Here is a 12316-nt window from a genome sequence, read left to right on the forward strand (position 1 = left end):
CCATATGATTTCACTCATATGTGGAATTTAAGAAACAAAACAAATGATCAAAATAAAACAGAGACACACAAAAAAACAGATTCTTAAATATAGAGAACAAACTGGTGGTTACCAGAGGGGAGGTAGGTAGGAGGATGAGTGAAATACGTGAAGGTAATCTCCTTCAGAGTATACTTGTCATGACATGAAAGTTATCATGGCCACAAACCGAATAGAAACTTAAGATCTAGACCTCATCAGAGAAGGCCACATTGATGGGTAGATTTGATTTCCCTCGAATTTTTGATGTAAAATTGAAAAAGTGCATTTTTCAGATCCACAACAGCAGAATGATGCTGGTTGATGATGTAACCTGGGACAACTTGATCATGGCTAAAGATAATCTCTCCAGTGCCCATATCAAGGCGTTCTGCACAGAAACTAGTCTGGTGGCTTGGAGAGAACGTAGAATGAAATTAACAAATCACTTCAAAAATCTAAAGAAAGTGTTCTTTATTCATAAAACAAGGAGGCACCCCTGAGGAGCTCTGTTTCCAGCAGACCACAGTTGCCTTCAAGGAAATGTTTGGGAGTGTCCCCACCTCTCGGAGGGATGAGGTTGGGAAAGTTGCCCGGATGAACCCATGTTCCAGTTGCTCTTTCTTAGCAGAACCTGCTGTGTCAATTTTTGAAGTGACATGTAGGATGCCCACAAGGCTGCCTGCCTTCATCCATGGCTCATATGTAGTGCTTTCTCTCCAATAAAGTGTGTTTTTTCTAAAAAAAAAAAAAAGGGGGGGGAGGGAATGTCAAAATTAAGAAAAAAAAATTTGATCAGGCTGCTTCAAAAGTATGTTTAAGTTTTCGCTTTATTATTTTTTTTAAGTTTTCACTTTATTTACAATGTTTTTGGATGGATCTCTGTATAGTTTCTGAGTGGATGCTACAGTGGATAATACAAAATACATATTTGATTTATAGAAATCTACTAATGATATTTTTCCAGTTGGGACAAAGTGTGGAAACCTCATTTCCATTTAGATTCTTTTGCCTGTAATTTTCCAAAATTTAATTATGATATCTTTTTTTTTTAACTGTTAGGGATCCACTCTGTTTCTTGGATCTGTAGGTTTGCATATTTTGCCAACATTGGCAGATTTTCAGCCATAATTTATTTAAATGCTCCTTCAGCTCTACTCTCTTTCTCCTCTCCTGTAGGACTCTGAATATGCCTGTGTGGGATCTTTTTTTTATTTTTCTATAGGTCCCTGAGACTGTGTTCAATATTTTTCAGCTATGTTTTTTATCTCTTTTGTTCATACTAGGTAAATTGTATTGCTTGGACTTTAAGCTTATTGATTCTATCCTTTGTCATATCTACTGTTGAGTCTGTCTAGTGGGTTTTCAAAAGTATCTTTTATTCTATTTTTCAGTTATATAATATCAATTTAATTCTAATTTAAGCTCTACAATATGTATTCGATTGTTTTACAAATCTTAGTTCTTTGCTGGGATTTTCTTTTCTTTTTTTAAAATCTGCTTCAAAAGAATCTGTAATTGATCACAGAAGCATTTTTGTGATAGGTGCTTTAAGATCCTTGTGAGATGATTCATTTCAGTGTTGGCATCAGTTGGCTTCTCTTATGTAAGCCATTATTTTCTTAGTTCTTAGTATGGTGGGTGATTTTCAACAGAATCCTGGGCATTTTGTCTATTGTGTAATACTACATTTTTAATATTTATCTTTAATAATTTTACACTGAATTTATATATAAGATATTCTTGAATTAGAGGAAGATTTCCTATTAAATACTTTATAGTAAATAAGAAGTGGTTAGTCCCCCTAAGGGACTTTATCTTACTCCTAGGGCAACAAAATGATAGCACACAGGATTTTTTTTGCTTTGTGAGTGACTTGACTTGTCATAGGTGAGGGAGAAGAAAAATTTTTATCTGCTTCTAAAAAGGGGAAAGAGGTCGATATCTCTGTATTCCTGAAAATGTATCTTTATTCCAGACATTTGTGATGTAAATAACATGTTTGATGGGTGCCAGATAGCCCTACACTATAAGGAAGAACGCTTTTCAAGGTCCAGGTCCAAAGAATTCTTCCTTGAAATGTAAATATTGAGGAAAATAACTCCGTGTGCTCAGGGCTCATTTGTAGCTTACTGGGAAACTTAGCAGGAGTAGAATCATTTGGTTCTCTTAGAGAGGAGAAATTTTACTCTTATTTCACATTAGAACAATCAAGTAGATAGAAGGCTGCAGATCTAATTCACATGGTATATAAAGAGTCTTTGGAAACTATGACCTTTTTATAGGAATACTGAGAAATTCAGAGAAGTTTTATGTCCCCACAATTAGGAGATTCTGGGATATATATATATATATATATATCCATCATAGATAGATGGATAGATAGATAGATAGATAGATATGAAAGAGAGAGAGAGAGAGAACTAGAATATGAGCATGAGCAGAGGGAGATGGAGGGAGAAGCAGACTCCTAGTTGAGCAGAGTCCTTGCAGGCCTGATCACACAACTCTGAGATCCCTACCCCAGCTAAACCAAGAGTCAGAGGCTTAACCCAGCTACCCCTACTTCATTGTTTATTCTTTTCACCAGTGGGCACCTTATTTAAGTTTAGGCCCCAAGATTTAGTTGACTTTGTAGGCTGTCAGTGGACTTCTCAGAGTCTTTGCAATTGTCTTGGTTGACTTGGTTTATCTGTTGCAACTTGCACTCGCCTTTCCCTTGATCATGCTGCCTCAGGTGGCAGTAGGGTGTCCCTGGATTGGGAGATTAGAGGAGGATTTTGTGGGATTCCACTAAAAATCTCTCTTCTTTCTACCCCAAGCCAGCCAGAGTCTCTGGGCAGGAAAAAGAGATATCAGGCCCACGTAGACAAAGAGGCTGCTAAGAGGGTTGTCTTCTTTTTGGCAGGAAAGAAGAATGCTTCCCCTGCTGGCTGCTTGTCACTATGGGGTTCCCAATTGACCCCCTTAGCTCTGATGCTGTCAGAGGGATTCTGACTCAAGAAAGAAATCAACCTCCCTGGACTGCCTTCTGTCGTTAGGCTGGAGATCTGAAGGCATGGGATCTGGGTGGTCTCTATGTCTGTGTTGTTGTGGGGGTGCAGCCAAACTACCTCTGTGTTGTTCTTCAGATCTTGGCTTCTCTAACCCACTCTCTTCTTTCTATCTGTCAGTTGCTCTGTTGGTTGTCTCTTATGTTATTACCAGGGTTTATAGTTGTACTTTGTGCAGAGGAACAGGAAAGAATAGGGAGAAATGAGTCTATACCATCTTGTTTTGACTGTAAGCCCCTCTAAAGGAAGCAAAAATGGAAATCTAAGAAGATGTATTTTGGGTGTGCTTTAGGGAAAGAAGATAACCTGTTATAATATGCTATGAATGTCTAAAAAAATTACTGTTGATACAAGCATATAAAATTGAAGGAAAAACTGTTTAAAAAAAAAGCAATTGTGACATCAGACTATTTTCCAAGTATCTTTAAATGTTTGCTTTACAAAAGCAACAATGGAAAGTAGAATGTTGATGGTGCTATATTTTAGGAAAGAAAGATACTTTTGAGAACATCATGCTTTAAGAATTGTCTTGAGCCTGAAAACATGAAAATAGTAGTGAAAAATATATACCTTTATAAGATTTACTGTTTTAAAAAATATATATATATATAGTTTTATAATTTTAACGGCATTAGCTTTAATTTATTTTGGTGACTAAACTATCCACTACTGATATCAATCATATCTAGGTTATTTTTTAACTCTATCTTATTATTGCCTTATCATTGTTGTGGTAATTTGTTGCTTTAACTAACTGGTTTCTTTTCCATTTTCTATTCTTTTGGCACATATGAACTGTGTGAGCCAGAGTAAAACAGTTTTCACACTATCAGAATGTCGCTCTGTATTCAAGGCCGAGCAAAAGATGCAATCCCATGCAAAGAGATATACTTGGATTTTGGCAGGGAATATCAGGGCAAATACAGTTTCCTATTAGATGAGGATGTTAATACCAAAAGTTGAGTGGCAATCTTGAAATCGCATGTGTTTTTTACCTGAAAAAAGGTAACCTAAAGAAACAGAATCAATTGGTGGAGAGAAACTAAATTTAATGACATTAATTGAACTCTAAAAGAAGTTGTGTTGGGGCACCTGGGTGGCTCAGTTGGTTGAACATCTGACCCTTGATTTTGGCTCAGGTCACAATCTTAAGGTCCTGAGATGGAGCTCCATGTCTGGCTCCATGCTCAGCAGAGACTTTGTTTGAGATTCTCTGTCTCCTTCTTCCTTTGCCCCTTTTCCCCACTCTCTCCATCTCTCTTGCTCTCAAATAAATAAATATATAACCTTTAAAAAAAGTTGTGTCAAAGTTGTGCATTCCTCTGGAATTTTCAATTAGAGAAGTTAATACATTCCCTAGCTTAAATCAGTTTGAGTAAGGTCTTTCTGTATGTATCCTACATATTCCTAAGTAATGCAATGATTACAATGTTCTTTCACTTTTATTTAACTCCTTATCTGTATCTACATCTTTCCCAGAAGATTGAAGTTCAAAAATTGGGGTCCAGTTTAACTGCACAGGTTTCTTTGTGAGGTGTGGTCAATTGGTAATAACTTGGAATATAATTTATTTCTTCCCACTAGCTATTTACTTACAGATAGGGTACCCTAGGAGGACCCATAAAAATAATGATCACTCTTCATTAAGAGGGTCAGAAGGAAACTGGGCCATCTGTGATGTTCCCAATGGTAAATAATAAGCGGATGTCAAACAAATAACAATGAAAAGCCCCAGCAGGGTTTTTAATGTTCTGATAATAACAGAAGCTGTGAGTGACCTATGCTGTAATGGCTGTAAATGACATGAACATGAGTGAGTCATTAAGGTTTTGCTATTCAAAATTTTACTCTCAATAGAGGACATCCTAAGATGGGAATGAGGTTGAGGGAGAGTATAGTTATATTAAGGACCATAAAAATTTTACCTCGACAGCATACATTATATCAAAATTGAAGCATTTAAAAGATAATTATGCTGTTTAAATTCTTAGCCTTTCCAGATTTGCAAACCTAAAATACTTTTTAAAAAACTATCAAATAGCTGTTTTCTGGCTCCAGTTATATGATTTCAAATGGATATCGCTTGTAGATTATTAGGTAGGTCATCAATGGAACCTGACGTGTTCTTGTGTCTTCATACTGTCACAAAGCCAGAGAGGTAGCAAACCCGGTGACAGGCTCTTATTCCATGGAGGAACTAAGTGATCACACTCACATTTTCCATTGTGGTTTTCCTGAAGTTGTGCTCAGTAGCAAATCAAATATATTATTTCTATTGCCAGCAGTGAGCTCATTTGGAAGAGATTCAATTCCATGCCAAGGACAATAACCTTCCTTGTTCAGCTTGTCCATTTCAGTCCTATTTTGTGCCTTCCCCCTCCCCCATCAGTCCTGTACACCACAGCCTGATACATACAAATTGTTAAAGCCTAATCTCCCAGCTTCTTCTTTACCCACTGTCCTGATCTCTACATGTTTTTTTTCATAATGGGATCTCTATTCTTTTTGCCTACCCACAGACCCTCTCAAGACCTTGCCTGCAGTGATTCTTCTATCTAAAATGTTCTTCCTTTCTTCTCAATCTGTAAAGCTCTTTTCCATTCTTTATGTCCAGCTCATGTCTTAGTATCTATGCACTTCCTGTCCTGACTTAGCTACTCCTTTCTCTTCTCCCACAGTACCTCTCCATGCCTCTATTTTATTTGCCTCGTTCCAATTTCTCAACAGACTGAACTGGACGAGAAGGAAAAAAAGTTGTTCATTCATTAGAGTTTCTTTGATTATTTATTTTTTACAAGAAATCTTTCTTTAATGAGTCAATGATTTAAAAATGACTCCAAGACTATTCTGGAGGTCAAATCCTTTCTAAGGCTCAAAGATAGACTAAAGGCTGTCTATGAAACCTACAAAATTATTCAAAACCATTGTGCATGTTTCCTTATGTACACAAAGAAACCATCATTTGATCAGTTTCTCAAATTTGTCCCATGGACAAAAGAGGTTGAGGTCCATGGCTCTAAGGGGTTAGGTAAGAAAGCTGAGATCAAGAAACAGTGGAGAAACTCCTCTCTTATTTTTTTTTCACACATTCTTAGGATTTCTTTTTTTATTGTGACAAAATTAAATAATATTAAATTTATTATTTTAATTATTTCAAGTTTATAGTTCTGTAGCATTAAATACAGTTGACCCTTGACCAACACCAGTTTGAATGGCATGAGTCTACTTATGTGCAGATTTATTCCTGTAAATATAAAACAGTTCTGTAAATATATTTTTTCTTCCTTATGAATTCTCCTAATAATATTTTCTTTCCTCTAGCTTACTTTATTATAAGAACATAGTATATAATACATACAACATACAAAGTATGTGTTAATTGACTGTTTGTGTTATTGGTAAAGCTTCTGGTCAACAGAAGCTATTAATAGATTTTGGAGAGTAAGAAGTTATATGCAGATTTCTGACTGCATGGAGGAGCCATGTTCCTTGCCCCTATGTTGTACAAGGGTAAACTCTACATATGCATTGTTCATCCTAAGTTTTTTATTAGATAACATTTCCACAAATATCGAGCTAGATCATAATGCTTTATTTAATTTGAATTTAAAAATGACCACAAAACTAAATTATTACTAATCCCTAATAATATTTTTAGAAATGTTGGCCTGAATTAGCAGTCTCAAAGACAAAAATAAAATTCCAGTTCAATTATGGGTTTTGGCATTTTATTTTATTTTATTTTATTTTAAGATTTATTATTTATTTATTCATGATAGAGAGAGAGAGAGGCAGAGACACAGGAGGAGGGAGAAGCAACTCCATGCTTGGAGTCCAACGCGGGACTCGATCCCGGGACTCCAGGATCACGCCCTGGGCCAAAGGCAGGCGCCAAACTGCTGAGCCACCCAGGGATTCCTGGGTTTTGACATTTTAAAATAAAAATGGTCATTCTATGCTCTTTGCAATTTGCAATTTGCAATTAATGAATGATTCAAAAGACAATTCAAGGGAATATCATCATGTGACATACAGTGTACCTCCAACTAAATTATTAACTGATCTGTTTCTGTCCCAAACTGAACACAAGCTAAAAAAAAAAAAAAAAAAAAGAGATGTGACTGTGAAGAATAATAAACTGCTCCATTTGTGTGCTTGCTGGATAACCTTAGACAAACTATGCAGTCATAATTTCTATATATTCTTCTCTTGCCCCATGGCACAATAGTGTCTTAAATAAGCAGGAGTTACAGGAAAATTAATGTCCCCTTTTTATATAATGAGTAGAATTAATGATGTATTTAACTTTGTTCATTTGATTGACTATCTCTTTTATTAAGCCATGACTAAAGTGTTCATTTTATTTGCTACAACATACTCAGATTCTAACTCAGAGCCTGGCACATAACCAGAACTCAATTATATTCTTGGTAAAGGAGTGTTTGTTTCATTAGCTATGTGACTGACTGTCTGAATGAATGAATGAATGAAGAATGAATGATCTCTTCCTCCCTGTGTGACCTGGCTTCCCTCCTAGCTTCACCTCGCCCATGTGCCTCTCTGTCCTCTAATTCCTTCTTTTTTATCCCTCTATTCCTTCTTATCTAGCAAATTTTGGCACATCCTCTGCTCTCTGTTCTCTCTGTTTCCAACACCTTTCTTTTTTCCTCCCTTAGAATCTTCATTTCTTTCTGTCAATGTACCTTTCCTCAATTATGTGTGATTTCACACTAAAATTGCCAAAGAAGCCCTGTTGCTTTGTCTTCTTACAAGCAGAATATGCAATAAAAATATTGTTGTTATGCAACATCCTTTTGTTTCTCTTTTGAATTATTTAAAAGGTAAGTTGTTATAAATTTATTTATAATTTTTTATTATTTATAAAATTTATTTTTTATTCCTAAAAAAAAAAAAAGCTTCTTTTTCTTGCTTGCTATACTTGATTGTAGATTTTTCTATCTTGTGGGTTTGGAATCCTTGACATAAAAATGGTCTATATACCACAGAAATGGAGGATGAGAAAAACATTATTGAAAGAGAGATCAATCTTACCAATCTAAGCAAAAACTAACAGACATGCACAATTAAAATCCTTACATTACATAGTTTTTAATGCGTTAGAAATAGATTATGGGTTTAAGTAGTTGCTTCAATTATTGGTTTAGAAAGTGATTTTTCTGTATACCAGAATCTTGACAATATTTTTTTAATTTTTTTTTAAATTTTTATTTATTTATGATAGTCACACACAGAGAGAGAGAGAGAGAGAGGCAGAGACATAGGCAGAGGGAGAAGCAAGCGCCATGCACCAGGAGCCCGAAGTGGGATTCGATTCCGGGTCTCCAGGATCGCGCCCTGGGTCGAAGGCAGGCGCCAAACTGCTGTGCCACCCAGGGATCCCAATCTTGACAATATTTAAGTTAAATTTTTACACAGTGAAATATACATAGATACAAAATAGATAAAAAATTCCTTAGGCTTAAGGATCTTAACCACATGCAAAACCAAACAAATGCATTAATTAAAAACAAAATCACATTCTCAATAAAATTTGAGTTAGCACCACTACATTTATGTGATGTGTACTATTGATTTATTGAAATTGTAATGTTGATGTTGGGTTTGGCTGTAAAATGCATCTTTTGAATTTTCCTTCTTTCCTTGATCACTGCTATTCAGAACATAATATATTCCCCTTTGAGATGTTTCTATTATTTCTATGATTATATATCCTTTAAAATTAGTTTTTTTATCAATTCCTCATATTTTATGGGATCAATTAATTCAATAATGCATTCACCAAATATGATGATTTTAAATTAATACCAGTTCTAAAGAACAGTTATAAGTTAGTAAGTAAGGGACCATAGTCAGATAATATTCTACTTGAAATATCCAGTTTGGGTGGCCTGTTTTTGTTTGTTTGTTTGTTCAGTTTGTTTTGTTCTGTTTTAGTTCAGTATATCCATACTAGTTTACCCTTTAGGACAACTTAAATCCCCTACTTCTTTCACATTTTTCCCTCAATTTAAACCACAGTGAAATCTTGAACTCTGAACCATAAATTAATTTTACTTTTACTTGTTACAGACAAGCTCATATACAAAAGCAAGTAAGTAAATGCGAAAATCACATGGCAATGTTTGCTTATGAAGTTTACATCTAGAATATTTTGATGCTGATTTTTTTCAAGACCATCATACAATTTAAATCCCATGACTAAAAATATGCTAGACCTTTGTAGAGCCTTTAGAAACTTGTAAGAAGCACTTTTGTGCCTTAATAAGTTAAGTCTTCAGTAGAATCCCATAAGACGTGACAACTTCACTTTATACAGATTCTAAAATAAAGATTTGGAGAATTTCAATTTGTAACAACATTCCACCACACGGTTATAATCTACAAGACTAGCACTCAGTATCAGCTCTATTTGATTCCACTTTTTATTCTCCCCATCACTGCTGATCAGTTTCTGCTGTACTTATTTTGATATAGCCTCAGTAACACTATTTCACTACTTTGATAAATGTAGCTCAGCATTATGCATAAGCCACAAGACATTTGAAAATATTATATTAAATTCCAAGATAAAATTGACCCAAATCCTTCCAAGTGCCACGAATTACGTCTGTGATAAACTCTCAAAATTAAAAGAAAAAAATATTTAATTCAGCAATGCTCATTCATTTATTTCTCTTTTAGACCTACAGTGTTTGGATGTATGGCCCCTTTGAGTAGAATCCCAAAGAAAGTCCTGGGATTAAAAAAAAAAAAAAACTCATAGAAATTTCTATACTTTATAGATGTGCTATGATTAACAGGACTGAGAATTCCTAACAGAGAGTAGTAGAAAGAGAGGGGAGAGAAAGCTTGAAATTTGGAAGATAATGATGGCTTATCACAAACTTTAGATCATTCATTCATTGTGCCATGTTGTGTAACATGTACTCATTGTACTTATTGTACTTATCTATTCCATCCTCAAAGAATGCAACATGAAGTTGAGTTATTCTCCTTTATTCAATGTCTCCTTTACTCGATATCAATCAGTATGTACTTCCATTAGTGTTTAAATGAACTTTTCTTTGTGTTTAGCACCATTAGATTGGGACCTGCTATGGTGACTGAAATGGTAGAGAGGCAATGGTATAGAGGTATAGTGGTAGCAAAGGCAGAGGAAAATTATGAGATATTTGATCTCAATGGCAGTCAGTTTGGTATCTGGTATTTAATGGAAAATAAGAGAGCATTCTCACCCCTGACCTTTTCATTATAAATTGCATTACTGTTATATATTTTCCTTCATTAGTTTTTCTTCTAATCTTTTTTTCCTCATGGAAAGCAATTGGCTTGAATAAAATCCCATCTTTTCTGAATCGCAGCATATATTCTGTTTGAATGTGGATATTAAGTTATTTTTTTTCTAAAGCTATCGAACATGGGTGTTCTTACATAGCCTCAGGATAAATGTTAGGGCTTCAAAGGTTTTAGTTTAGTTTTGTTTTTATCTCACCTTTAGCCTGATGTGAGCCTTTTTTCTTAAAGTTGGAAAATCCATTCCTTTAAATTTAATTGGCACTGACTCAAAACAACGTATCCTAACTTTTGCTGGCATAGTTTGTGCCAATTATGCCCTAAAGAGTATTAGGATAATTCAAATCTACACAACAAAACAACTAAAAGTATTGAATAGACATAACAAATTAAAATATTTCATAGGGTATTTGAGACTAAATCGACAGCCAATTAAAAAAAGAAAGAAGCTATTCTGCAATATAATCTGAGAAAAGTGAAATCCTACTATAACAGAAGAATGCTGCTAAATTTTCATAGGAGCACAGATTTGCCAGATGAAAGTAAATATTTGACCTGTAGATAAGACAAAGTCCCAAAATTCTGTCACTAGCATGTCCATGTGACCAGTTTGTGAGGCTACCAAGATATGTATGGGTCTTTAAGAGTGATACAGGCCATTAAGGACAAGTTTTCTTTGGAGAATTAAAAAAAAAAAAAAAAAAAAAAAAAAACCAAAACCAGTAATCTTTTAGTGCCTAGTGTAGCCATAGCTCATGGTCCCAAGGAGCATCTAAAGCATGTAGCAGCTCCATCGGACACTGATTAAACTGACTAGTTATGTTTGTCTGTCATCCATCTACTTGCCCCCAGAAGCTAAGAGAAGGTCTCCTTCTCATCATTTTCCTGAGAAATAGACATAAGTATGCCCTAACAGGAGATGAAATAAAGAAGATCTGTATTCAGTGTTTCATCAAGAGTGATGGCAAGGTCCAAACTGATATAACCTACCTTGCTAGTTTTATGAATGTTATCAGCACTGACAAGCCTGGGGAGAATTTCCATCTGATCTATGACACCCAGGGTCTCTTTGCTGTTAATTGGCTTACACCTAAAGAGGCCAAGTATAAGTTATAGAAAGTGAGAAAGATCTTTGTGGGGACAAAAGGAATCCCTCACTTGGTGAAACAGAATGCTCACTCCACCCACTATCCAGATCCCCTCATCAAGGTGAATGACACCATTCAGATTGATTTGGAGACTGGGAAGATTACTGATTTCATCAAATATGGTAATCTGTGGATGGTGACTAGAAGTGCTAACCTGGGAAGAACTGGTGTGATCAAAGAGAGATACTCTTGTTCTTTTGATGTAGTTCACATGAAAGATACAATGGCAACAGCTTTGCCACCTGGCTCTCCACCTTTTTTTTTTATTGGTAAAGGAAACAAACCATGGATATCTCTTCCCAGTGGAAGAGGTATCCACTTCACCATTGCTGAGGAGAGAAACAAGAGACTGGCAGTCAAACACAGCAGTGGGTAAAATGGCCCCTAGGTAACATGATTGGAGGAAGTCTTTATACTTAATTAAAGATCAGACAACATGATAAAAAAATAAAATCCAACTAAAATTTGTTCTACTTTTTATTGTCACTGTATACTAACAATTTCAAACAATATCAGTGATAAAATGCTCCTCAAGACAGGGCAGATTGTTTCCATGGCCTCTCTCTCTTGATATGTCACTGATCAGGAGTCAACACTGGAGCCTGCCATGTATGGTACTAGAGGGTGCATTTGACTACCGAACAAAAGTGGAATCTGTGGGCCTTGGTCATTTTTTTTCTCCTTTCCACTCTTATGGATTGAGAAGGAAAGAGCTAGCTGCTGGTTTTTCTCCAGGCGTTACTTAAGAGGATTTCATAATAGTCCATTTTTTTCTTGATAAGG

The 12316-nt window shown here is 35.4% G+C and overlaps 1 pseudogene; it reads left to right on the plus strand.

Moving 5' to 3' along the window:
• Positions 1–254: 254 nt before the first annotated feature.
• LOC112661652 (40S ribosomal protein S4, X isoform-like) lies at positions 255–11909 on the plus strand (annotated as a pseudogene).
• The last annotated feature ends 407 nt before the right edge of the window (positions 11910–12316 follow it).

Source organism: Canis lupus, chromosome 31 (assembly GCF_003254725.2).
Source record: "Canis lupus dingo isolate Sandy chromosome 31, ASM325472v2, whole genome shotgun sequence".
NCBI classification, from domain to species: domain Eukaryota; kingdom Metazoa; phylum Chordata; class Mammalia; order Carnivora; family Canidae; genus Canis; species Canis lupus.